Here is a 24,871-nt window from a genome sequence, read left to right as displayed (position 1 = left end):
GCCGATCTACTTGCATTGTTCAAGCAGAAACTGAGATCAAACTAACAAGTCTGTGGTGTGGACGGCCAGGACCAGAGCCCTGCAGAGAAACAGAAAGAAAAACAACATGACAGTGAGGATGAGCCAGCCTTGTTTCAAAATGCTACAGAAAGAGAAAATCAGACAGACTGGCAGTTACATGACCTTTAAACCAAGTATTTGCATGTGGCAAGAAGATCTGCCTCCTAAGACCAAAAAGGCATTGAATTCTCCGGTGCCCTCACAACCTCTCTGGCTTCTCCTGGGGAAATGACCACCCATCAGTGAGTGCATATGTGTAGTTCCATTTGCACCTTAATTTTGTCCACCTCCTATCCTGTTTTTACTCCCTTTGCCTTTTATCATCCTCAAGTTTTCAGAATCAGAATAGGAGACAGAAAACAGTGCTAAACACTTAATTGCACACACAGGATTAGGGCCACGCAACAAAACACAGATCTATGAGCTGATTAAAATCCTGTAAGAGGTCATTTGATATTTTTTCTAGTACAATTACTCTCATTAAATAGGCAATGATTTATCTGTGTGTTTAGATAAGACGAGTTTTCCTTACAGCTCCCAAGAATTAAATGTCAAAATGGCTGTGTGGGGAAGGAACCCTCCATTAGATGCGGCCAAACAGGAACGTTTCATGGCTATGTCAGAACCAGTTATTGTCAAATACTGCTGATGAAGAGACCTACGCATGTAAAACAGAAATCAAGAGGCTGAATGGCCCCGACAGCCTTTTTGCACTGAGGTTGCTAGTTTAAAGCAAGTTCCAGTCAAGAATAATTGAACTCAGTTCAAATTAGATTGTTGCTCCTTAGCTCTGTGAAATGAGGTAGATGATCACAGTCCGTTTCCCATTAGCCTAACTGTCTACTTTACTAAAACCACCTGCACAATTGAAACTAATTGGTGCACTCAACAGCAGTATCAACAGAGAGGATACAATTAAATAGTAACGGATTATGAACTATATCCTCCATCTAAAGACGAGGTACCTTTAGATACTGGCAGTGAGCAAGCTCGCCTGGCTGGCGCGTGGAGTGGGGCCGCATTGACACCCGTGGGCTGCCAGTCAAGACCCAGTCACAAGCAGAAATGTAAGCTTATGCACAAATGAACATTAATAAGGATATATTTATTCAGCTAGAATATAGGCAGGCCTAAAGCAGTGGAAAACACATACTACTCTATTTGAATTGAAGGGATCAAAGTGATATGAGCCCTAGAGCTATCAAAAGGCCATCAGACACAAATCTCATGAGGGACTCCTAAACTCCCTTTCCTCCAGGGACTCATGCAAAGTCAGTGCAGCAATAAAAAGTGAATGGCATTGACTCATAGAGCAGCATATTTAGAGCAGGCTGAGAATATACTGGTACAGTGCTGCTGCTGGTAAGGGCAACCTCTGACAAAGAACCGGGTTGCTTTCACCAGTCAGTGGAAGCTGGACAGCAGAAGTCTGGTGCATTTCTGGCAGAAACAGTTCCTCTTCTAAACTCTTATTTCTGCCATTACTGAAAAGGATTTATCCTAAAACCAAATTGCACCTTGGCCTAGAGTACTGGTTCCAGCCTTTCCCAAACCTGCTGTTTTCTCATTCTCCTCTTTTCAGTGCTCGCCCAGACTTCTGCTGCTGCCTTCCCACACCTCAGCTCTCCCAGGCAGCACATGCAGCTCTACTGTACCATCCTCCCTCCGTTTGCTGCCTTCCTCGAAAAGGCGTGCTCCCTGATGCTTTCAGGATTCTTGCCACTGCCCTCTCACTCCCGTTTCCCTTGAGATACCCCCACCATCTCCCAACCCCACTACTGCCAGCTCAGCTGGTAGGGTAAGTGCTGTCCATGTCCAGGATGCACAAACAACCTTTCGGTAACCAAGACTAGCACTCTCCATTTGATCAGCCTCTTCAGACAACTGTCTCATACATAAAGACAACCCAGCACAAACAACGTGGCGTGTAGAGATTGGAGAAGGAAGGTGACCGGGACCTGCATGAAGTTTGTGCTCTGCTCTCTTTAGTTAAAAATACTTGACTCTAACCAGTCGTATCCATCTTGCACTCTGCTCCACTGCTCCTGCATGTATGAATGGCATGAGCATGTCATTCAAGGGCTGGATCTTAAGGAATTGTTTTGCAGACCCATTAAAAAAATGTTACTATTGGTTTTACAGATATATGAGCACCTCTGCTTCTCTGTTGCTCTTTTTAATATGGCAGTTTGTACTTTGAATTTCTACAGGGTGCTGTGGAGGTGCGCTCCCCACCCCCCCTTTAAGCCATAACCACCAGTGGGGGTTGTGACAGCTGCATCCAGCTTACACTGGACTTTGGGGGACAGATGGCAACACGGTAGCCAAGGGCTGTCTGGACCAGTGACCCAGATGTCTTGCTGGTATGTAAATACGGCTATAAGTCAATCATATTACTCTATAAAGAGTGGACAGTCCATTGAGATGTCCTGCACAGAAGTGGGCTGCGTGCTGGGATCTCCCCTCGAGAGGGACACCTCTCAGTGTTACTCCTTGAGGCTGAGAGATTCCTTGCTGCAGCAGATCCTTGGTAAGTGACTAATAGCATGCTGAACTTTTTGAAATCTTAGCTAAGTGATATAAAGGATTGACTGCACATATCTAATCCTTTAGATGTAAACAGTTGATCAAGTCTGGGACTAGGATTGGATCCAGCCACATCTAGACTCCTCTCTGAGAAGTTTAGAAAGCAAGGGGGTCCTTTCTGAACCTCATGAGTCAACAGGAGGGTCTTCCTGACAGTTCTGTCTGACCCTGTCCTCCATGCAGTGTACCTTGCCATCAAATCTTGTTAAATCACTGTTGCATTCACTATCAAACTTTGTTAAATCACTGGTTTATATCAATAAACATGTTGTTGCTTCTCTCTCGCAAGTGAAGTGCATGACTCCACCTGTGACAGATGCTTTTTCCTGAGGAATGTAAAATAATTAACATGCACCAGCAGAGAAAACTTAATACCACAACCGAGACGAAGAGAAGTAAAACTTTTCTGCTTGGGTAGCTGTTTTTCCCTCACTCCAGGCCAGATTGGAGCTCAGATCATCAACTCCAGAGCCAGGGCTGAATGCCAGACATCCTTCCCTGCACTCTAACAAACACTTGCTCTAGCCGTACGTGGTGCCTCAAAGGGGTTGATGCTCTGACACAGCAGAGAGAATCATTTACTGTATTGTTCTGCCTAGAAATATGACAGTTCAAAGCATACTATTTTGTGATTCTTCAGATTTTCCTGTGTTCATTCAATAGAGAGTTGCTACTCACTGACAACCTCTGTTCAATAACATAAAATATCTGTAGCACAGCTGGAGTGATATCTGTCAATGTATCAACATGCACAAGCCATGAAATAGTTCAAAATAAATTGTAAAAATGTAAAAACCAGCTTCTGATTCCAGATAATGACTGTGCAAGACAATGTTTGCTCTCAGAGCATTGGCTTAAGATGCATCAGACATGCAGCGCTCTCTGGGGTGCACGTGAAGGCCAGATTTCTCAGAAGTGGTTAAAGTGCACACCCGCTCCTGATGTGACTCTAACAGTCAAATTTTCAGATGACTCATTTAGCAAACCGAGCTGCTTTGAAAGTCCAGCCCTGGGTGTGTATGATAAATTTATTTTAAGCCCCCACGCTTTTTTATAAAAAGGAAAGATTGAGAGAAGTCATCGAAAGTCAACTGTAAATTGCTTTTCCTTAAAAAAAAAATATTTTTTTACTTCTGAAGAACTGGTGTATTAACTAGCTATAGACTTTCTGTCACATCCACTCCCCCGATTAGATCAGATTTAGATCCCTAAAATAGAGAGACTGTTATACTAGTGAGTTTTCTAAAGCATAATTCTGCTCCTAATCATCACACATTTAAAAAAATTTGAGTAGAATAAAAATCTCCAAAACCAGAAAAACACATGAAAAATGCCTAGGCTTGGACATGAAGAAGTCCCCACATGAATTAAAAGTGAATGAGTCTACAAGTGAATGCTCATCCACCTTTATTTCTTTAGATCTTAACACGATTTCTTTTTCAGCTGCCAGTTTCTTACACCTGCCCTGTAGTGAACGTAAATGGTATCCTCTCAGTGGATCGTTTAGGTGTTAACAAAGAAATAAACGGCATCAGCAACGCGAGTATGAGTCAGCTGTGGCAATGCTCCTGCTATTTGGAATTTTGCATGAGGAACGACTGCTGATTTATTTCTCAAGGGTCATCAAAGACAGAGTCTGCAAGCCATAACAACTTTCTTACAGCTCTCCATTCATTTCCTGCAGCAGAGCAGAAAAAGAAAAAGACAGTATTATAGATCCAGTGTTCACTTCTTTCTTGAATTGCTTTATCGTGTAAAATCTTTTCTCTACCACGGTTACCAAACTGTTTTTTCCCAATCAACAGATGTGTGACTTCATTCTAATCAGATCAGAATGGATATAAGGATGTTATGTTTATGAATATTTTCATTTTTAAAAAGTAAAAAATACTGCTGGAATGACAGGCACATTTATACTAGCAATGTAAAAATGTATTTTTATAAGAATCCTACATTCTTGTTTGCATCTCACATGAATAAAAAGACAGTGTTATCTAAAACTAAGACTTAGAGGACTGATTAAGGCAAATACATTTCATTGAAATGTATCTTCGTTTTGGATCTCACTAGGAGATCACATATCACTTTGTGACCATATTTGCAGCCTTTGTGAACCTTTTAACCAAAGATCAAAACCTACGTGAAGCTTTCCCCAGCATCCTGATATCTGTGTTTAATGAATCTATACAGAGCATGATTCAAGTCTATCCTTCACTTTCATAAAATTCCTTGTTTAAGAAAAATGCACTGAAGTCTAATTGGTCTTTTAAAGAAACCAGGAGAAGGTCTAGCAAAAAAGCTGATCAACTATTGTAATTTAAAGAGCATGCAATAAAACCATTAGAAGATAGAGTTATGTCTCTTTAGAATACGTGCTAATAAATAAATTAAATCACCCAGAACAAATAGCACCAGCTGCTTCACAGATAAATATAGAAACCTGGAAACATAAAGGATAAACTACTTCAACCTAAAATAAAAAGAAAGAAAACAGTAAGAGGCAGTGAAATGTTGTCTTAGTCTCAAAAGCCTTATGTTTCCCATTTATTTTGTACCGAGTCCATTTACTTTTCTCTCATGCTCTTCCCTCTATGCACTCAGTGCATACTAAACAGTATAACATGAGCTGTGTCATGATGCATTTAAACTTGATGGTGCCTAAGCATACTTGTGGGTTTTGGAGACAGGGGTTATATTCAGTTTTGGAAAATTCTTTCTCCTTTTCCTCTCCTCCCAGTAACATCTAAAATGTCATTTGTCAGTTGGTTTTCCCACCACTTTATTGACCATTCTCATGGTAAAAGGAAGAAAGCTGAAAGATAATTAGATTTTGAGTCTGGGTGAGTAATTTTAAGAGCTTTGCAAGTCTAACTCCGGGATATATTTTATGTCAAACTCAGCTTTGTTCATTCAGTATAAAAGGCTGCATATTACAAGACAGGATGGCTCAACTTCATGGGGTTATGGAAAGGCAAGAGGGGTGACATATTCAAAGCTTAATTATATCAGCCTTAATGTGAGCTCCATTATCATAAATAAGTGCAAGTCAATATGTTTAAAGTTGACAAAACTGATCTTTCAGTTAGCAAAAGCAATGAATTTTTTAAAAAGATGCCAGTTAACTGAAACTGATAGTAACAAACCCATTTGCACCAGGAAATGTACATTTCAACAAAAAAAAAAAAAAGCCCACAAAAAAGCTTCATCTTGTCAAAACTTTCTGCAAAAAGACTAGATTTCGAATTTTGTCACAAATAAGGTAAAAATTTATACAAAAAGCCCCATTTTTTTCTAGAAAATGTCAGTTAGTAAAGTTCATAATATTTCCTTAGTAAAATATTACCATGAAACCCTGGGGGTTAGCATATCTTCTTTGCACTTGCTACAAATAGAAAGTAAAAGAGCAGAAAATCAACAATTTTGCCATAGAAAATAGTTACCCAGAAGAATGGTACTTTTCTGAGAAACTTGGTGTTGTGTGCAAAGAGTTACTGCTCATCTAAATTTGGCCAGGCCATGCAGCTGCCATATTCTCAGGTAGTGAATCAGTTTAAGGAAGGCACCTATTAACTGGCTGTCTGAGTCGCAACAGCTTGGATATCCTTCCATTTTGCAGTTACACTGAGGTAACTGCTTTGACAGTGCTGCAATACTCAGTCACAAACTGTGAGAAGTTGGAGAAAAAGAATTACCTCACCGGAGGTTCAAACTTTCTCCCTGTGACTTATTCATTTCCTTCACCTGAACTGGACTGTGAGTTCCATGTACAAGCTACAAAATACGAAATCCCCCTCAACATGCTTTAATTTTCCTGGTTATATTCATCTATACCACCTCAAATATTTTTTCACATTCCTCAAAGCTTTCATTTTTCCTGTAATTATTAACTGCTATGAGGTCTTCAGTCTTCTCTCAGTACTTCTTCAAAACATCTAATCCTTTCTAGACCCTCTAGACCTTTCATGTCATTCTCATCTTCTCAGTTCTCTCAGGTCCCCTAGTAACAAAAAAGCATGATTCACCTCTCTAAACTTTAGCTATGCAAAGGTTCAGCTGTCTAAATTGGTCACCCTTGAGCCACTCTCTGCTTGTAGAAACAGGCAGGTCCGAAGGGTGATGTGTCTGCTCTTAAGACAGGGACCTTATTAGGATGTGTCAATTAACTTTAAGACATGTAAAGTTAGGCAGGATAGGTACTAGTCACGGGGCCTGTATTTGACCAGATCCAGCCCTTCATGCTTTTTCTACTCCATATTTGCAGTCCTTGTTATAAAATGGGGCTATAAACCCACTATAGGGAAAGTTAGATGCCAAAATGTTTACTTCATTTACTGGGAGTATTTTTATGATGCACTTCTGTATAAATAGCTCAACTTTCATTGCCTTGTTTTGCTCCAATATCAGGTTACAAATTAATGTCTAATTTGTTGTCCTCTCTCTTCCCCAAGGTCTCTTTCAGCTTTACTGCTCTTTCCATCCCACTTAATGTATGTTTTCCAGTTTATTTTCTCCTGCATGCTTTAATTCTCATTTCTGCCTACTGAAAATCTTTTTACTGTATTGGGCATTTTTTCCCTTATGTCCCTTCACAATATAGTTTGTGTCTTTGAGAACACACTAAAAGGACTACATATCTTGATCTTCTGTCTGAACTAGATTTTCTCCTAATCAAGAAATTATATAGGTTTGGTTAAATGCTTAAATGTTTTTGTTGGAAGGTAAAGTTTTTGATGGAAATGACGATCAAAACCACTTTTACTGAAATTCATCATACCTATCACAGGCAAGCAGGGCAGGGCAGGGCATTTCTGACCAGTTCTAATTCCTATTTATTTTTCAGCAGCAGACTGGTTTATTTGCTCTAATATGCTAAAATTTCTAGTGACAGCTGGAATGTGGGTTTAGACAGCCTTTGCACTGTAAAGTTCAATTTTGCAACAGGGAATAGGAGAAGTTGTTTTCCCCCACTATGAAGAAGAAAGTTTTAAACTGGAACAGTGAAGAAGATCAGATATGAGAAAATCTAGTGGGGGAAAAAGCAGAGGTTTTTTTACAGCTTTCACCTTTCTTATCACCATAGTGAAAAGTCTCCTAGTCAAGACCATACATAAGTTGACAGTCTTTGCCTGTCATTTTGGAGTCCTTTGACAAATCTGAAGAACAAGAGGTCACAATTACCTCCTATTGCGTTCACAACTTCATGGTATTTCATGGGAGAGCGTTATGACGAACATCAGGAATACTGTGAATCGTAATTTCTCATCATGGTATCGCCACAGTCTCGCAATGCACAACACACAGAGATGAGACTTGGAAATTATGGTATAACTATTGGCAATGTTCATGGTTAGCTGTGGGCCTCCGATGAACGGACAGTGGATGGTATTTAATGCACTATCTGCAGTATTTCACAGAAGGGATTTTTTTTCTCTTGCCAAATAGCTGCTAGACTTTTTTTTTCTCTAAATGTGTGGGCTGTTTCAAATATATTTGAGTTGCAACAAATATTTCTCTAGCTCTTTCAGATCGACATCATCTCTGCTGATGCAAATCACAAGAAACCTAGTGGTATAGTCCAGCTGTGAGATCTTATTTTATGCAGGAGGGGGTTTTGTTTGTTTTTTGGATTTGAGGCTCAAAGCTAAAGGCAGGTATCATAGACAAGTACTATGCAATTTTCTCTTTTCAGCTTTGTCAATAAACTTCATGATTAAGCTGGCCTCCATGGGATCCTTGTTCAAGGCTTCCTAGGAGCAAAGGCTTACCATTGAGAAATACCGATTACATTGTATATCTCTTTTCTCCTCTCGTGCCTCAGAATCAAAGACAAAGCTCCCATTTCATGTGTCGTCCCTCCCCTATAAAATCCTATTGTGAGGTTGGGAGTACCAATGTGAAGAAAGATGAAGGTGATCTTGAAATAGAAAGTCCATAAGAAAATGGTTACAGGATTATAAAATTAAGGAATGCATATGACTTGTTTGTTTCTGCTCTTAACAGTAACTTTTATTTTCTTAAAAAATGGAATTTGAGCATTATATTTTAAATAGGCAATATGATTACCTTAAGAACAAAGAATGGGAGAAATCAGCCAATTCATGGAATCCAGTTTCTCAAATTTTGGGCAGCCATGCAACAGCTGCCTGGTTTGAAAGGGGTCTGAGAACACATGTACCATGCACCGAGGGATAAAAAAAATCTTCCCAACGCTTTGTCAGAAACTAAGCCTGAGCCATACCATAGGAAAAAGCAGGAAAATCTAGCTAATATCACAGGACCCTACACTTTAATTGCTAAATAAAACTCATAGGGAGTCCTAAGAGAGTCACATGCTTACACTGCAAGACTGCTGCTAATTTAAATTCAGGAAAGAATTTCCTCCTGAGCGCATACCTGGCAACTAGTTTTACACTGACTGTGTGATCTGGGCACATCAACCAGACATCTGAGGATGCAATGCTATTAAAGGTACAATTTCACCCCATATGTGTCTACTTGCTCACCTCCAAGGATTCAGAGGACGGTAAACGCAGACATCAGAAGCCAAATTACAGATCAAGATCAGAAACTGATAGCTGATTTCTAACCAGTGCTGAATAGAAACTTAGCAACATGGATAAGGTTATATAATTTTCTGGCAATAGCATCTCTAAGGCACATCTTTAGGAGTACTGACACACCATTTATCTGAAAACTGTCACTGCAAACTTATGCCCTGGGACAAAATTACTTCCCAGGATCCTATAACAAATCTCACTTCATGAAATCTCCTACTTAATTATATGATCCCTTTCCCAAGCATATCACATTTAAAACAGTTTAAATTACTCAATCCCCTCCCCCTTTGTCAGTTCCAGAAATGTACTTCTTGGATGGATAAGGAGCCTTCTTCCAATTTCCCCTCTAAATTTATTCATGGCCAATTTATAATCATTTGATCTTGTGCCAATACCATCCTTTAACTTAAATAATAATTCTTCTTCCTTGATATTTACCTCCATAGTATGTCATTCATTCATTTAATTCATTCAGTTTAAAATAATCTTAATAAATGTGAAAATGTTGTAGCTATAAAATGAAAATGCACTATGATGACCTTTACTAGAGTCTGGCACTAACCTGATTTCATTACATATCAGAAATGTTATAACAGATATTAAAAGTGTAGTGACATTCCCACATTATGCAAATCTATCTGAACTCATTTAAATTCTTTTTGTCTTTCCTCCTCCACCTTTTTCTATACAGTTTAGTTTTAGAAATGAAGAAGTTTTAATATGAAGTCCGGATTTTTAGAGAAGCATTTATTTGTGTCTGCAAATAAAAGATAGGAAAGAATATGTTCAGACAGTTTGGTGACTTATGTAGCTGATCAGCTATTTCTGTAGTCTCTCTTTCAGGTAAGTAATTATCACAGTTGTCTGTACAAATTAGTTACTTAAAGGTACACACATTTGGCACCTATTCAGAAGAGAAATAGAAATCTAGACCATGCAATTAATAAATTTGCCCAAATCTGTCAATGTTATTAATATGTTCAGAAGGCTGAATACCCAGCAGCAAATTACTGACTTTCTGGTTCTTGCTTTCCTGTGATTAGTGCACCTACACTGAAAAAATTTGCATCACCTATACAGTGAGTTCAAAGTATCACGTCTGACCTGTGCTTTTTGAAACACCAGTGCTGTCAAGTTTGCCTGTAACAGTGTATAGGAATAATACCAGTAAAACTGTTTAGTGAAAAGATCTGATCCTCTGTCTCAGAAGATGAGAAAATCTGGATTTTATGAGGGTATGAACTGATGAGAAAGATTAAGATTTTCTTACAAATATGATGTCCTCAAGGCCATTGTTTGGCCTTGGAGTCAGAATAGAAATATGCATTGCCAAGAAATTCTGGCCACATCACAGCTTTTGACTGTAATACTGCTCCTTGTACTGAGAGCAGAACAGTGTGTATAAAAAAACAACAAAACTCATTCATCAACATACATGACTTCTAGTCACAGAGCCAGAAAATGGTTGAGGTTGGAAGGGATGTCTGGAGATCACCTGGTCCAACCCCTTGGAGGGCCACCTAGAGCAGGTTGCCCAGGGCCAAGTCCAGATGACTTTTTAATATCGCCAAGGATGGAGATTCCGCAGCCTCCCTGGGCAACCTGTGCCAGTGCTTGCTCACCCTCACAGTAAAAAGTGTTTCCTGTGTTTCAGTTTGTGTCCATTGCTTCTTGTCCTGATCTTCATCCTCTTGGGCCAAAGCATCTTCTTTGCAGCCTGGTGATCTGTAGCAGGTATAAGGAACAGACACTTGAGACTCTTTTGACTGCTGGTAAAAGGCGTGCTCTTCTCCATACGCAAGTTTTCAACTTTCTCCATAGGCACGTTTCTCCAAGTTACATGTGTGAGGCTGAACATGACACTGCACTACCCAGCAGTGTTGCTGGCCACATGCCCTTGAGGCTCTCCTGAGTTATGTTCATTGCATCTAGCAGGCACTTTATCTTTCTTCCTATGTAGAAACTATTGCTAGACCATAAACCATACACATAAATGGACCTTGCCACCTTTTAGTGGCAGAGAATACTCATAGAGGACAAAAAAAGGTGTGTTTTGAAACGGAAGAGTTTCATGTAAAGGACAAAAGATTAGCCCTCTAACCCATGTGGTCCTCTAGCAAAGCAATTGTCATTTACTCTAAGTGGCCAAATGGTTAGGTGCATAACATGGTAATAGGAAATTGCGCTGGCATCAGCTGAGTTTTCTGCTTCTGCATCCCATAGTTTCTCTTCAATAATAGAGAAGAAATGAGTAACATGCATTTGAACACAGGGATTGCCCATGTAGTACTGTACTTCATAGAATCATAGATTGGTTCGGGTTAGAAGGGACCTTAAAGATCATCTAGTTCCACCTTCCTTCCATGGGCAGGGACACCCTCCACTAGACCACGTTGCCCAAAGCCCCATCCAACCTGGTCTTGAACACTTCCAGGGATGGGGCCTCCACAACCTCTCTGGGCAACCGGTTCCAATGCCTCACCACCCTCACAGGGAAGAATTTCTTCATAACATCTGATCTAAATCTACCCTCTTTTAGCTTAAAACCATTACCCCTTGTCCTATTACCACATCCCTTGTAAACAGTCCCTCTTCATCTTTCTAGGCCCCCTTTAGGTACTGGAAGGCTGCTTTAAGTTCTCCCCAGAGTCTTCTCTTGTCCGGGATGAACAGTCCCAACTCTCTCAACCTGTCCTCACAGGAGAGGTGCTCCAGCCCTCTGATCAGCTTTGTGGCCCTTCTCTGGACTTGCTCCAACAGCTCCATGTCCTTCTTGTACCGGGGACCCCAGACCTGGACACAGTACTCCAGGTGGGGTCTCATGAGAGCAGAGGGGGAGAATCACCTCCCTTGACCTGCTGGTCACACTTCTTTTGATACAGCCCACAGTCTAAGAAGCCATTATTAATACCCTATTGCAACATGATATTTTCAGCTATTAAACATCAAACTAACTTAACAAACGTATATAAGAGTTTTTAATTACCAGGTTTTGTTCATAAATGAGAGTATTTATAGAGACTATTTATTTATAAGTAAATCTGTATTTATTTGTTTAGATGGAAAAGTATTATGTGTCTTAATAAAAATTACTCAACTAAGTTCCAGAAAAGCCTTGGGAATAAAGATTGTTACATCCTTAACTCCCACAACAGCAAGCCATTCTGAACTTTAGAAATGCTACATAGTGGGTTAATTACTCTTGGCTTTGTCCTCAGCTACAAATAAACAATCAGCTCCCAGCCCTGAGATTTGTGCGATGTATTGCAGTTGCTGTGTGTAGACATTCATCCATCCACATTTGGTAACATTCAAAGCATTGTGCAGTATGTTAAAAATGATCTGTATTGACTTCCCCTCATTACTCAAGCCATGAGGCGTTCAAGATTTCCAAGATTTCTTGTGAAACAGTGTTGTACTTGCAGCTTTACCATCCTACAGGGATTTTACCATCAGTTCTCTACATTTACAGCTTTATCATTTCTGCACATAAAAATATTGTCCTTAGTTATCCTGAGAGATAAATATTTACCTGATGAGATATGCAGTGTAGCTCTTTATCCCAGGGAATCCTAAAGTGTTTAATACATATCTATGAGTACCGTGTAACATAATGGATCAGCTTTATTTAGACATAAAATGGCATTGTGGCTTCCCATGTTTTGCTTCAAGCACGGTAATTCTCAACTTTTTGAATAATCATGATGTCTTTTCTGAAATTTCTTCTCCTCTTCTAACTTCTCAGGATTAGGTTCCTATTTGCCAGGTGGGAAATGGTGGGTATTTGTCAGCCCGTGACACCAGCCTGGGAGGAACGCTGGCCCCACTCTGAGAGCCACTCTCTGTGAATATCTCAGGGCACATTCCCAGTAAGCATTTGTGTAATTGCTCCAGGAGACCATATTGTTTATTATTTTTCAAACAAAATGTCAGTTATAATCATCCAGAATATTATCAAGCTGTCATGTTTGCAACATGTTGTGAAAATAAATATTTTCATATTACCATCCCTTGGTATTTCAGTGAAGTAATAATACTATGATTTTCTTTGAAATCTCCACAGTATTTATTCTGTTTTGTTATGATTCAGATCAAATATGTTGTATATAAATTAAAGTATACTTAAGTTTATTATTGAAGGGGCTAATCCCACCTTTTGTTTTATCTGGCAAACAAAATCTCTTTTGTTGTAGCTTGATAATTCCTTTCTTCAGATGATGCTCTCACACGGGAAGTATGCTTAAAACCTCATCAAGTTCTGAAAATGCACAACACAAATACTCTTATTGGTTTTGAGGCAGAAAGAGAAGAGACATCATTAAACAAGCTGTCTACATTCGGGAAATATTTTCAGAGCACAGTAGGGCACTCAGGACAAAAAAAAAAAAAAAAAAAATCCTGATTGTAGATCTTTTCCTTGCCACCAAATCTTTTAGGAGCAAAACCCAACCAAATAAAAGAGCCCTCAGTCCATACACTACCTATGTTAATTTTCTTTTTGCTTCCTTTTGTTTCGCTAGGTCCGAGATGGTTTAGTTCAATACAACTGTTCTGTTTATTTACACCTTTTAACATATTTTCCCAGGTACCTGCAAGGGCACCTACTTTTGCAGGTACTGGCTCTGCCTTTATAACAAATCCTTCAGCTTTCACATCTGTATAGAAAAGTTGAAATAACATTTGAATTGAAGATATACACTTTGGTCTTTAAATGGTAGATTTTCACTAACCGAACCTCCCTCTAACATGAGCAATCAGTGCAACTGCTGCTGTACCCGTTCATAATTTCAATTTCCTTCTGGATATCCTCACTGGCATGTACCCTCTTGGCAGGGTATACAAATTAATTCAGCTCTTACAGTCTTTTGTATTGTAATGGAATGTTTGAGCAGGGATATGCTGGATTCTCATCAGATTGCTTTTCATAGCTAATATTATTGTGCTTGAGATGCTAGACAGCCTTTTAGTTTTTGCCAGTGCGTCAACAAAATGTGAAATGTTGTGGTGCCTTTAGCTGTCCAAGTTTTCTCATAACAAAGTTAGTGGCAAATCCAAACAAGAAAATTATGTGTCCCTCACTTCTGTGTCCACAATCTCGATTATAATGGCTGCAGTTAATGCATTTCCAACTGTTGTCAACTGCAGTTTTGGCCCTCGAACAACAACTAGCAGCAGCTCCATCTATGCTTCCAACTATGCCAAAACTAGCCCTAGGAATATATCACTGATTCCTTTGCATTTCTTCAGCTGTATCGGAAAGGCAGTTCTGAATTATTCTGAAAACTGAGCAACATATGCTGTGCTACTAGAACAATGCTTTAAAAAAAAAATTAAAAATCACACAACAAAAAAAACCTCATAAGAATAAGAGACAAGACTAAAACTGGCAATAGTATGCTATGATCAATGTCTTTTTCTTATGAGAAGCTTCAGCTGTTTATCACATTCATTCTATATTTCAACATATTTTAATTCCAAGATTCTTTATGGCATATACAAGGTCACAAGTAATGCTGCTTTGGTTTTCTCAGTGGTGCTTTAACATGTTGCTGAAGCTTAACTACTCTTGACCCTCTTACAGGGGAGAAAAAAAAAATTAAAAAATGCAGAAATGTTGTTTTAAAGAGAAAGGCTGAAATGTTTGCTTTTAGTTTTATTTTAAAATTTATTTATTTTATTTTAAATATAAGAATAACCTCATGCACCAGTATGGGCTAACTGGCTGGAAAGCAGCTTTGCATAGAAGAACCTGGAGGTGCTCATGAACACCAGGTTGAACATGGAGCAGCGATACAGTGATGGTGATCAGGCAGAGCGTTGCCATCAGGTCGAGGGAGGTGATCATTCCTCTCTACTCATCACTGGTGAGACACACCTGGGTATTGTGTCCAGTGCTGGACTCCCCAGTACAAGATAGACATGGACACACTGGAGCAGACCATCTCTCATACAAGATGAGGCTGAGAGAGCTGGCACTGTTCCTCCTGGAGAAGAGAAGGCTATATCAGTATAAATACCTAACGGGAGGCTGTAAAGAAGACTGAGCCAGGGTCTTAGTGGTGCTCAGTGACAGGACCAGAGTCAACAGGCACAAATGGAAATTCCATCTAAACATAAGAAAGAGCTTTTTATTATCAGGTTGTTCAAACATCAAAACAGGTTGCCCAGAGAGTTTTTGGAGTCTCCCCACTTGGAGATACTCAAAAGACATCTGGACATAACTCTGAGAAACCCTCTGTAGCTGATCCTGCTTTGAGCACAGGGTTTGGACTTGACGATACCCAGAGGTCTCTCTGGGTGACTTCAACCATCCTGTGATTCTGTAGTTTATAGCACGCTGAGTGTAATAGCCATTAACCTACGGACCCCTAATGAATACTGATTTGTTGTTTGCAGTATGAGGGTGTGGTGGAGGGTCTGAGGGTAGCAAGTCAGGGAAACCAGTTTGCTACTTTCTTCTTCAAACTCCTGAAGTATTAGTTTAAAGAAAATTCTTATTAAAGTATGTTTTGTACAACACTACATTTTTCTAATTGACAGAGAGTATATAATGCCAAGTTTGAATAAATTAAAAGAGTAATAAATCTGAATTAAAATCCTCTGGCTTAGAACCCTACACAAAGATGTGTGCTGCATATATAATCCTCCACTGAACATTGTATCTTTTTTCTTGTGGAATCGTCTTCTGTTTTCTCATGCGCATCTTCACCTGGGTATTTCACTGCTTTGAAGTGGCTCTAGAATTGCCACTATGTACCAAATACCCAAAGTGCAAATTGAACAAGGACTTGCAAATAAGTGCAGGGATAAAAGCAGGATATAATTTAGTATAATATATAACTCTACTGTGAAATAAAGGATCTAATTTAGCAGAAATGACAAATTTTAGGCTGGATATACCAGTGCAACTCTGTGTTAACAATATACTTTCTTCAAATGTCTAGATATGTTAAAAAGAATAGAATTTTTCCGTAATATTTTCTCTTGTTTTTCCACCTTCAGCTGCATATTGTAGTCTTCCTCTCTGCTTCAGCTACTTAAGTTATGGGTTTAGGGGTGAGGGGGAGAGTTATTAGACATTTTTTGTGTGAAAGAGGGCTAGAGAGCAATGAGAAGCTGTAAGGACAACTTAAATAGGAGAGAAATCAATGTTGGCTTTCTTTGATAAACTTGTTTTATGCACTCCCACTATAGATGTAATTATAGTGCATTACTACCTTGATTTCTGTGGGAAGTTTTGTGCCAGATTAAAAGAAAGGTCAAAAAATAAATTTTCTACTGCCACTGAGCAAACTTTTTGCCCAGATTAGTTCCTCGGTCTTCATAAACAAAAATAGCTACTGATTTTCTCCTCCATAATAATATCATATCTCTTATTAATCTGTCTGTAATTTGCTCCATTCAATCTATGTACAAACACGTTACTTTAATAACACATTATTCATCATCAAAATTTCTGCTCATGTTATGCCTTGTAGTGGAACGTATCATGACATGGCTTTACCTCAGGTACTTTCATTCTTATTACTTCTACACTTCACCAGTTTTTAAGCTGTGGATGCCATCATGGTCTGAAAGCCTGTCAGTGACAATGGGAATGAAACATAACAGTACCAGAGGCTGGATGGGCTGTAGCAAGATGTGTTTCATGTCTTCAGTGAAATAAAGTATCTTGAATTTTTGCTTTGTCTTTTGTATGGTTTCAACAGCAAGCAGTGTATCCTTTTCATCTCTCTGTCTTCTCATGCACTAAGAGACACCATGGTGATTTCTTCATATCTCTATATTAAGACAACATTTTTGCACTGTAAAGGACTATTAACTACATTTCATAATAATCTTTTCCTAAGCACCATTAACATAATTAACAGCCTGTTAACCAAGGCATTAGACCTTCAGCATGACATAATAAATTCTAAGTCCACAGCTGGTAGGAGACCCTTTCAAGAGAAACTCTGCTCAGGAATACAACAGCCAGAACTGTGAAAATCTGTTTGTTCAGTGGTGGAGAACTTCCAGCATCCATTAGAGAAGAACAAATGTCTGACTTAAATTGCTCAAAAATGTACTTAAATAAACATCATACTAAGGAGCTGCACTTCCACCAGCTAGAGGTCCATCAAAATTGGTTAATTATTCTTTTAAAGACTACTTCCTTAGAGGACACAATTTTGCTACAATAGCTATACATTGGGTCATTAACTACCCTTCAGCAACAATTATTTGATATTATAGTGAACTATTTAGAAAAACTTTAAAGCAGGGAACAAAGATCTTGCTAGAAGTAGGTAAGGCAAAAGCTATCATGTCCATCCATCTTGAGATATCTTCTTTGGAGTAAATTATTTGCTAATAGCTAGTATCCTACAAGTTTCTTTAATAATGCTAAAGCGAGTGCAATAGCCAACAGCTATAATTCTCATGCCAGTTTTGCCACGCAAGTCTTAAGTTTACGAATTTTAATTTCCTCCCCCCCCCGCTTTCAAAACACTATCACACTGCCATAACATAACAACACTAAAGGAACACTAAAGGAACATAGCTCAAGACTCTTTTTCACATACACCGGCGCCTTTTCTTATTTGTCTGGGGAACGACCTGCTGTTAGACCAGAGTAACTCATGTGTGACATACCTCACTCAGCCTCTGCCACAAGAGCTGCCACAACAAAACTTGCTGTGCCCTACTTAGGAAATCAGCACAGAAACAAGCAGCATAATGGCACCATTATGGGAACATTAATAAACTGTCGACCACTTAGACCATTTTAGAAAAGACTAGGGGCTACATGGCTGCCAAAATGATTGCCGCTATGTTGTCACAATGCACTAGAGCAAGACAAACAATCAATATAGCTTTGTAAATTTGAGATGAAGAACTGCGCTGTCCATCCTGAGCTTTCCAGTAGACTCAGATCCTAACACGTCTCCTGCAAGATATGAGTTGAAGAAATGATATGTATCAAAAACCACATAATTTGCCTTTAACCATCCTTTATTTTCCCAGTCATTAAAACAATCAATTCCTGTGTCAATCCAAAAGCGAGCTGTTTTACATGAAAACTTTTTCTGTTCCTCTCCTGAGCTGTCATGTTTCTCTGTTGTATGCCTTTGATTTTTTTAGCCTGGTTAAGCAGTAAGAAAGCCAACAAAATTACTAGATTTGCAAGGGCTTATTTGATTGTTTTTTTGCAGTTATTCAGTGTATGAGCAGCCGAAAGATGAATGCAGAGACCAGCAATAAAATGAAGGTGGAAAAATAGAAAATGCTGCTTTGCTCTTTTAGTCACTGGATTTTCTTAGGCAGTCACACTCTTCATAACTGTACGCCATCATTTTGCTAAAAGCGTGAAAAGGAACAAGAGCTTCTTCTGCGTCTAACCTCAGCTCAGGCCCCCTTACACATGTCCTGCACTGCCACTGCTGCTTCAATGGGCTACGGACGCGTCCACTTGTCCTCCAGAGGCTTTCACCTTTCTCCATTGCTCGGTAAGGAGCAAAGCTTTAGCTTCAAACCTGCAAGTCCCCCCCTCAGGACTCATTTCAGTAACTATTAAGGACTCTGCAGTTGTGACAGCATCTAGCACAGCTGAGAAAAATCCTGATCTCAGCCCCCAACACCATCACGACAGCAAATCTAACACATCCATGAACTAAGAGCTACAACCCAGGAAGCACATAACAGCCAAGACAATACTGTAATTTACCTCAGATTTGTTTGTATTAAAAAAAAAAAAAGTCAGAGTTACAGACAAACAGAAAACACATTACTCTCAGCCATCACATTGCAAAGGGAGTTGGAGCAAAACAAGGTTCCCAACAGGCTGCAGAGCAAGGAGCATTTCACATTACTAGGATCATGGACTTGCCAACATCTTTAAGGAAATCATGCAGATCCTGGCTGTACATGCTCCCTGAAACTTGCAAGCTCATATGAACCCGCTTCTTTGTGAGTTAAACTTCCACTCTCTGCTTGCTCTTAAAAAACAAGGAGAGATTGTAATACTCAGATATTTCAAAGAAGTAAAATTGTCTTCCCCTGTTTCCACGTTTCTTAGTCTGAAAATCCCAAACATTTGCTACACTTTCAGAAATCCTTCTTCAGGATAGGAATGGAGGATGTGAAGGAATAAAACGTGTAAGAACAGATGATTTTTCTGCTCAAACAACCTGACACCGGATACTGAAACCCCAAGGGGCTGGACCTACTCTCAAGTTTGCTCACGTGAACACTACTCAGTTCGACAGAAGATACTGTAATGAGGTGATCTGAGGCACATCTCCTGAGACACAAGGCTATGGAGCAGAAAAGCCTTATAAAGAAGGGAAAACTTAGGATGAAACTTAGATTTGGGGGTTTTGGGTTTTTTGAGAATGTCTTCATCCATCCATCTTCCTGATACGTAAGTGTTAGAAGTAATACACCCTCCTTTCCATCTCTATGGATAAAAGCCAAACAGATTATTTAGCGTGTATTTTTAGTACAACATAATGAACACACAGTTCTCCGATATCTGCCTTGTAAATAACCACAAAAGCACTCATGTTTCAGATTTTCATCACAAATATTATTGTGTCACTTCAGTCCACCCATCTTCCCTGAAGACAAATAATTTGATCTAGCAGGGAAAAGAACTTGAACATAAACCAGAGTTCACGCACACAGGGGAAATCACTAAGGAAACCAAATTTATGATCACTGTATTGTGAATAAATAGCCTTTGATACATGCTATAGAATGAAATAAATACATCAGCTAGTTTGTTAACACTTATTGCGCAGGTATGTTAAAAAACTGAATCCTTACTGGGGACAAAATATGATTTGCCATTAACATTCAGCGAATCTGTCTGTTGAAGCCACATTAAAATATTCTTACGCATCTTGACCTACAGTGATCTGTCAAAGTGCTCTATAAATCATTATTTCTTGATCATGATACTATGGCTAGACCTTCCATTTCACTGATGTTATCAGTGACTGAGATTGGGGTCAGCTCCAGAGCAGAAGACTCTGGCTGAAAACAATTCCCAGCTGAACTGGGTAATGCACAAAGGCAGTGAGAGGCTTTAATGATCAAAACCAACACCCTGAGCTGCACTTTGAAGAGGCAGCAGGTCATTTAGGGGCTGATATATGAAGAGTAGATGCTGACTGTGCCAAAGAACATAATTTCCGGGCAGACCCATCCATTGAGTTGACAGCGGCCGTCACTCTGCTTCCACAGGACTGGGCTAACATGGAGCAGGATGACTAACTCGCTCATCCCCAGGGACCGCACGGTTCCCCAGAAGCAATGTACTGCTCCCACAGCCCTCTGCTGCTCTTCTTTTGTCTCTCTTCTCAGCAGGAAAGGAGAGAAGCGATGCCACCTTTGTTCCAGGGGACAATCACAAGCACTTTCTCTAGTGGGGCAGTGGGCAGGGGGTAAACCCTCTCCTTGTCCCTCATGCAGGTCCCAGAGCAGAGCCTGGCAGAAGCACTGATTTGGGACCACAGCTTGGATATGTGCTGCTCCAGCATCACTATGGGCCACCCCAAACTCTCTGGAAAGTCCTGGAAGAAGGGGTTCACTATGGCCCTGAGAATTCATGCACTTATGTGAAAATTCAGCTTTATCATAACAAAAAAAATCCAACAAACCAAAACAAATTTAACTTGGTATCATTGATGCTTGTACAGTTCAAATATCAGAAGGCAAAACTGTAGAATGCAATGTTCAAATTCCTTAAGATGGCATAACTTGGGGAGCCCGACTCAGGTTTTTGAACATTTGGGTATGCCCATGGTAGACAACAGGGCAGTGGCTTGGAGTTTGCCACAGGGAAATTTGTGCTGATATTACTGAAACAGAAAATTCATTTGTGTGGAGGCAGTGCTAGGATGCTGGTAGAAGAAGCCAGGGGCTCTGACAGACCAGTAAGTGTGGCTGAGGGCATTATCACCCCATCTGTCCAGCCCTCTTTTCCTCTCCAAAGTCAGCGTTCCTGTAGCAGAGGCATCAGAGGCAAATGTACCTGCTGCTCAGCAGAGATCACACTCAGCTCATCAACGCTTCAAGCCGCAAAACCACCCGACTGCTGCAGCGACGGAGCAGATCACGGCAGCTCCTGTCACCCTGCTTCAGGGTAGCAGCTCCCAGCAGCACGGGGCAGAGGAGAGCTGAGGATGGTAACACCTTGGATCACGGCTGCTCAGTCTGACAGAGCCCATCTGTCAAAACACAAAGTGAGAAAGAAAGATAGATTACACAGGAACTGTAGTTGTATTAAGGGGATATGTAAAATCACACTTTCCGGGGGAAAATTATGTAATTAAGTCAGTTACCATGCTTGATATTTGTGCACAGTATCTGTAGCAGCACATTCAATTAAAATTAAATAATAGAAAATAAATCTCAGCTTGAGCACTGCCTGGATAAGTGCCCAAGCAGGAAGTAGAGTTGTATTGTCTGAACAATTTATGTTTATGAGCAATACACGAAACAGATTTTTCTGTTGATTCTGCACTTTTCACTGATAATTACAGAACATTTTGGGGGTGAGGAGCTGCCACTGTAATTGAAACAAATTTTCCACTCCAAACAAATAGTAGGTAAAAATAACCCTGTATCTTATCAAATTTTTAAGGGGAGAAGAGAGTTTAAAAATTCATTGTATGTTTCTCATATAATCTGAGGTTTCTTTTGGTACTATAAATATGATTTATAACACTTTAAAGTGCACATACTTTGAAGTCCCTACCCATTATCAGAACAGACAAAACAGACCCTCACATAAAACACAGTTTTGACTGTCAGTGCACATTTTTACACAATAAACGTAGAGCCTGGCACATGCATTCCAGTTTTTCTACAAGATTTTTACATGAACCCGGGCGAGCCACATCACCTCTCACTGCTTTATCTGTGAGGGTAGGGAGGCATGGTCAGTATAGTCCTTCCTTACTTTAGCAGGATATTGAGAGGAGAAGATATGGAGAGTACATCTTCTTGTATGGTTATGTATGTATAGTAGTAAACTAAACAAGGTCAGGACGTAGGCCAGGTGCTGGTGGGCAGCTCTCCATTCAGTGAAGCTGTTACTGCAGTCCCCAACACTGGTTTTGGCTTTGCTGTCTCAAACATTGCCTAGGAAGGGCTCAGGGGTAGTAAAGGCAGGCACCTCTCTCCACTGGCAGCCTGGGCATGGCAGTCCCGTTTTATGGATTTTATGGGAGCAGGATTCCACCCACCATGCAGCACCAACTGGCCTCAGCACTGGAGACCTGCCCCTGCCTGGTTTATTTACTAGTATAGACATAGTCTATAAAAAGCTCTGATAAAGGGACACAGCTTCTGGTTACAGACAATATAAAACTAGATTAATGGTAAGAGTCAAGCACATACTGTTGTTTGTCAATTTGACCTGCAATTAGATCCACACAGACAGCTTCTTGGCTGAAGTCTTTAGGACATGAACGTTTTGCAAGTACAGCCATAGCCTTTGCAGGGTCTGATTCTGTTGATACATGCTTTTCAAATGATTTTCTGTAAAGACTAGACTCAGGGTCGATGACCTGAAACTCAACAGCATGAGCTCCATCTCTCCAGCAATGTACGTGCTTCTGCGAGGACCTCTCCTACTTGCACATCGGTGTGAGTCAGACAAGCCAGACTACCAAGAGTTCCTGCAGAGCTGCAATCCAAACACTTTGGACTGGGAAACACATTGACTGGGAAACCACTTCTCTAGCAAACGCCCAAGGAACAGGCTGTTGGAAGAACTTTTGGTGAAAGATATGGTTGTGTAACAAAGCACTCCCCAAAGAAAGGAAGAGCAAAACTGGTTTAAAAAATTCTTGATGGAAAATTCTGTCCTACTTAAATCAAAGCACTTTTGCAGGAATGTTTCCATCTGTAGATTTTACAAAAATAGTCTACCCATTCCTTTTCGATACAGCTGAAACATTTCATTTTGAGAAATTCAGAGCATTCTCCTTCACTGCTAGTGATACTGTGTTTTATCGCAGAGTATCTCAGAACTGACAGGCTGGGAGCTGCCCGAAGACAGCAACTCACTGCCCATTCCTCTGCTTTTTAGGTACGATCAACTTAAATACAGCATCCCTGGCAGAGCTTTGTCTAAGCTATCCTCACAAGGCTTTTTTTCACAAGTTTCATCCCACTTACCAGTCAAAAAGTTATTCCTAATTTTTAACATAAAATTACCTCATAATTTTGGAAATATTACAGAAAAATTTCATCAGTTCCTCTCCCCCACCTGAATATAGTAGGAAAAATAACATCAAATCAAAGTGTTTGGTCCTTATTGAAACAAATCACCCATATGTTATAAAAAAACCCCAAACAACCATTTTGTCATTTTTCTATTCCCTAAACAAATTTTCAGAATATTTTTCACAAGCAGGATCACAGTCAGATGTTCATTTCAGTTTGATAGTAATGGATAATCAGAATTTCCTGCAGAATGGCCATCCTCACTTCCAGCTCTGTGTTGTCTCTTCATGATTAAACGTGCAGGACTACTGCAGTGCACGTCTGCAAACGTAAGCAGAGGCCGTAGGGTGCTTCCTCAGCTTTGTCTCAGCTGAAGACAGCCTTGGGTGAGCTCTCAAGCACGGCACAGGCTGAGCAGGGAAGCGAGATCAGGAGGGGCCACAAGAAAAGAATGGCACAGAAAATTTTTGAAGTATTCTTAAATCATGAAGATCTTATCACCATACCAAAAGTAGGGGCAGTGAGAACAGCAGGGAACTCTGCAAATAGACCTGAATCTTGCCATGGGGACATTTGCTATTTACGTGCTTGCAATATAGGACATAGCTGCCTTTTCCTTTTAGAGTATCCACTGGGAGCGCTACACTTCCCAAATTAATGAAAATGAAGAGTTAAGTTAAATGACATAATAAATTCCAGACATTGATTTTTATGTTAGGAGTCATCTTTATGCAAAGCATAATGTATCATCCTAAATGTCATTCATTCAGTAATACTATTACAATGCTATTCCTTGGTGATGGCCAGGAAAAAGTTGTCCAGGGCATTCATCAACACTGTCACTATGTCATTTTTTTGTCTTATATGAAACCTGACTGTGAGATATCTCAGACAGCAGTTGAGAGAAAAACTGGAGACGGTTGCTACCAGAGCTGGTTCGGTTGTGCGTGCTCTTGCCTTCTGTGTGCTCAGACACAGTTCACCTCTACCAATCAAAGGCAAACAGGGAGCTTTGGGGCCAGAATACCAGTAAAGGGCTTTGTGACTGGCACCTCTAAACAATGCAGATGGAGCGCTGGGTGTGCCATCACTAGTTCCCAGAGGTGCCTTATGAAACAGTGTATAAAGGGTTTGCAAATGGGGTTTGCAATGAGGGGGAGCCCTGAGCTTTCCAGAGGAGCAATGTCCCTTTCCCAGCTCCACCTCAGCTCAGCCTAGGCAGGGACTAAGCAGACTCTGAGGGAAGACTGCCATCTACTGAACCATAGCCTTTAGCCGGGCTGCCCACCCAAACACGGCTTGCTCAGCCTGGGAGTCCCATCTGTTCCCACCTGCGTCCTTCCCTGCCCAGGGGAGATGGCCATTTCCCTCTCCGGCCTTCCTTAAATACAGTGCAAGCACTAGAAGTCTTTAGAAGTACCATCAAGGTACAGAAACAGAAATCAAATCCC

Source organism: Grus americana, chromosome 1 (genome assembly GCF_028858705.1).
Source record: "Grus americana isolate bGruAme1 chromosome 1, bGruAme1.mat, whole genome shotgun sequence".
In the NCBI taxonomy this organism is placed as follows: domain Eukaryota; kingdom Metazoa; phylum Chordata; class Aves; order Gruiformes; family Gruidae; genus Grus; species Grus americana.
This window is presented reverse-complemented; position numbering follows the sequence as displayed.